A 4,169-nucleotide genomic window follows, 5' to 3' on the forward strand; every position below is an offset into this window, starting at 1 on the left:
CACCACATGGTGGTTGTTACCGTTATTCCTTCTTACTCTCAGACACATCAGAGCCTCCTGTTTCAGTCATGTATTGCTGCCTAGCCAGCAGTCCCCAAACTCAGTGGCTTAGCGCAACAACCATTTGTTATTTCTCACAATTTGTTGGGTTGGTTGGGTGGTTCTTCTCTCTCACATAGTGTTGACGGGGATCACACATGAGGCTCATTCAGCCTCTTCCACTTGGTGTCTCATCCTCCAGGCTTCTACATGTGGCCTCCCTTTCCAGCAAAATAGTCTGGGCTTCCTTACAGCATGGCCGCTGGGTTTCAAGGGAGTGAAAGTGGAAGCTGACAGGCCTCTTAAAGGTATCGCTTCTGCCGCATCCTATTGGTCAAAGCTAGTCGACTGAAGGGCAGGGGAAATAAATTCTACCTCTTGATGGGAGGAGCAGCATAGTAGGGTAAGATTTATTGGTGGCAGTCTTTACAGAGGAGTCCCTGGGTCGTGCAAACTGTTAACACACTCGGCTGCTAACCAAAAAGTTGGAGGTTCAAGTCCACCCAGAGGCACCTCAGAAGAAAGGCCATTGAAAACCCTACAGAGCACTGTTCTACCCTGACACACATGGGATCTCCAAGAGCTGGAGTAGACTCCACTGCCAACTTTTTTTTGTTTTGTTTTTTATCTTTGCAGATAATCTTCCATAGCTCCTTTTGGGTTCTCAGGCCCTTTTGCTTTCCTCCACCCATGCCTTCGTTTATCCTTTAGACTTTCTAAAGAAGACATTCCATCCAACTTCAGAAAATGTTTACTGACATTTATTATGTCAAGCCCCATCAGAGTGCTGAGAGATGGGAAGAAAAGAAATAAACTCTCCCTTTGCTCAAGAAATTCCCAAGGGGCATTAAAACAAAACAAAACAAACAATAAAAAATGCAGATTTATTGAGCTGTCATTAACATGCCATACAGGGTTCTGAGATGGGTCTGAATCTCTTAGGGTCTGGTTCTCACCTGGTCTACTGCTTCCTCCCTCCTCAGAACTGCAGGGGGACAGCAAGCAATATGCGCACAGCTAACTTGCAATAATGATCCAGGGTGTGAAGCCTACAACTTGTGTAGTGATCATATGTTCCAGAATTTCTATATAGGCCTGATTTCATATATTCTGCACCTGTTCTCCAAAGTGTAATTGTACTAATGAGAGAGAGCTTGAGTCAGATTTTCAGTTCAGACAATGTGGTCCTCTTAACTCAAGGGAAGGAAAGAAAATTCCATTAGACTCTAAATGGGGAGAAATTAATTCCAACTAGGGAGACTGAGGGAGCCTTCCTGGTACAGGTGTTCTGAAGCTAGTCCTTGAAGCAAGAGTGGTTTTTATCAGAGGAGACTGGGGAAGGGCATGCCAGATGGAGAGGCCAACCTGAATGAAGGCATGGAGGGGGCAGTGTCTGAGCACTGGGAGGGGACCACAGGCTGGCTGGTGGCTATTGCAAATGTAACCCCATCCGACGGAATGTGTACTCCAACAGGAATGGGAGCCTTGAGCTAAAAATACAAGCTCCAGCATCTGAACTGCCAGCTGGGGGCCCTGCGTAGACCTCTTGCTTACACCAGGGAGGGCTGCATCTGAGTCTTAGCAACCAACAGGCAGTGTCTAAAAGCAAATTCTCTTCTGAGGGGCTCAATGACACAGGGGGTCCTGGGTATGGAGCCCTGGCACCTTCTCTTCAAATCGTACTTAATTCTTATAAATTTGCTCCCCATTTTACACCTAGGGGAACAATGCTGTGGGAAGAGGTGGAAAGAAGGGAAAGAGCAGAGACTATGGAATAAAAGAAAAGTGAGGGTAAGATTTAAAACTTGGGAACTTTGCCTAAGAAAAAGCAGTGAAAAAATTATTGAGGTATTGGGTTTGGGAAAAGATTGACGAGGCACCTCTCTAAGGAGGCGCCCTCATTAACAATAGGAATGGCAAGTGCCAGAAAGGCATCCTACCTGCCCCTTTTCTGTGCCCACGAAGACTTCCTGAACCTATCTTGCTAAGGCCTCTATCCTGCTAAGCCAATTCAGAATCCTTCTCAACACAGAGTCCCAGGAAGCCATACCCATCCGTGGAGCTGGCATGAGATAGAGGCGGTAGGATAAAAGTAGCAGGATAAAGGAGGGTCCAGGGCAGGAGAATTTATTAATCATGTCTTGACCTCTGTAAGGAGCCCTGGTGGCACAGTAGTTAAGCGTTTGGCTGCTAACCACAAGATCAGCAGTTCGAATCCACCAGCCACTCCTTGGAAACCCTATGGTGCACTTCTACTCTGTCCTATAGGGTCATTATGAGTCGGAATCAACTCGACAGCAACAGGTTTTTGGCCTGCCCTCTGGGGCCAGGGCCTCAGAGGTGTAGGCCCTGGAGGAGTAACAGATGTCAAAATCTAATTTGAGTGCTTGCTTTGGCAGCACATATACTAAAATTGGAACGATACAGAGATTAGCAAGGTCCCTGCCTAAGGATGACACGCAAATTCACGAAGTGTTCCAGCAGAAGTGATACCTTTAAGAGGCCTGTCAGCTCCACTTTCACTCCCTTGAAACCCAGCTGCCATGCTGTAAGGAAGCCTAGACTATTTTGCTGGAAATGGAGGCCACGTGTAGAAGCCTGGAGGATGAGACACCAAGTGGAAGAGGCTGAATGAGCTGCATGTGTGACCCCTGTCAACACTACGTGAGAGAGAAGAACCACCCAAGCAACCCACCAAATTGTGAGAAATAGCAAATGGTTGTTGCACTAAGCCATTGAGTTTGGAAACTCCTGGCTAGTCAGCACTCTAAATCAGCAGTTCCCAAAATTTTTGGTATTAGAACCCCTTTTCACTCTTAAGAGAACCCCAATAAGATTTTGTTTATGTGAGTTACATCTGTCCGTATTTATCATACTGGAAAATAATACTGAGAAAATTATATTTACTATTTAACTTATTTAAAAATAACAATAAACCCATTATATGTTAACATAAACACTGTACTTTTACGGAAAATACTTCTATTTTCCAAGACTTCTTTTTTAACTGGGAAAAAATAGCATTGTTTTAAATGTTTGAAAGTCTCTTTAATGTCTGGCTTAATAGAAAACAGCTGGATTCTCATAGCTGCTTCTGAATTCAATCTGTAGTGATATGTCATCTTGGTTGAAGTATATGAATATGCTGTTGGAAAGTGAGGAGTATTTTTTTAAAACATTTTATTACGCTTTAAGTGAAAGTTTACATATCAAAATAGTTTCCTGTTCAATGGTTCATACACGTTTTTCCATGACATTGGCCGCAATCCCCGCAATGTGTTAGCACTCTCCCCATTTCTACTCTGGGTTTCCCATTTCCATTTGTTTAGTTTTCCTTCCTCTTCCTACCTCCTCATCTTTGCTTTTGGGCAAATACTGCCCCTTGGTCTCATATAGTTGATTATTCTAAGGTGCACATTCCCCATGGGTGTTACTGTCTACCTTTTGGAATTGTCTATTGTCTGGCTGAAAGGTGACCTCGGGGAGTGGTTTCAATTCCAGGTTTGAACAGTGTCTTAGGGCTATGGTCTATGGGGTTCTGCCGGTCTCTACCAGACCAGTAAGTCTGGTCTTTTTCATGAATTTGAATTTTATTTTACATTTGTTTCCCACCCTAACTGGGACCATCTATTGTGTTACTGGTCAGAGCAGAGCAGTCTGTAGTCATAGCAGGGCACCATCTAGTTCTTCTGTTCTCAGGCAAGTGGAGGCTGTGGTTCATGCGGGTCTTTACCCCTTTGGACTAATTGCTTTCTTGAGTCTTTGGTTTTCTTCACTCAGGGTGTCTTAGGCTGGGTTCTCTAAAGAAGCAAAACCAGTGAAGCGTATGTACCTATATAAAATATATATATATATATATATATATAGACAGAGAGAAAGATTTATATCAAGGAAATGGCTCATGTGGTTGTAGAGGATGGAAAGTCCCAAGTCTGTGGGTCAGGCTGGAGGCTTCTCCTAACTCGTGTAGCTGAGGAAGTCGATAAATCCCAAGACTGGCAGGTAAGCCGCTAGCTCAAGTCCCAAGAACCGGAGGTCAGATGAACAGGAGCAAGCTGCAGGATCCAGAGCGAGCAAAAACCTGAGAGCTTTGCCAGAAAGCCCACCTATATTGGATGCAGGCCATACCC

The 4,169-nt window shown here is 44.5% G+C and overlaps 1 non-coding gene across 1 annotated transcript; it reads left to right on the plus strand.

Moving 5' to 3' along the window:
* The first annotated feature begins 2,422 nt into the window (after window positions 1-2,422).
* LOC111749906 (U6 spliceosomal RNA) lies at window positions 2,423-2,526 on the plus strand. The gene has a single exon (XR_002785078.1). It is a non-coding gene; the product is annotated as a U6 spliceosomal RNA (small nuclear RNA).
* Window positions 2,527-4,169: the final 1,643 nt, after the last annotated feature.

Source organism: Loxodonta africana, chromosome 9 (genome assembly GCF_030014295.1).
Source record: "Loxodonta africana isolate mLoxAfr1 chromosome 9, mLoxAfr1.hap2, whole genome shotgun sequence".
NCBI lineage: Eukaryota > Metazoa > Chordata > Mammalia > Proboscidea > Elephantidae > Loxodonta > Loxodonta africana.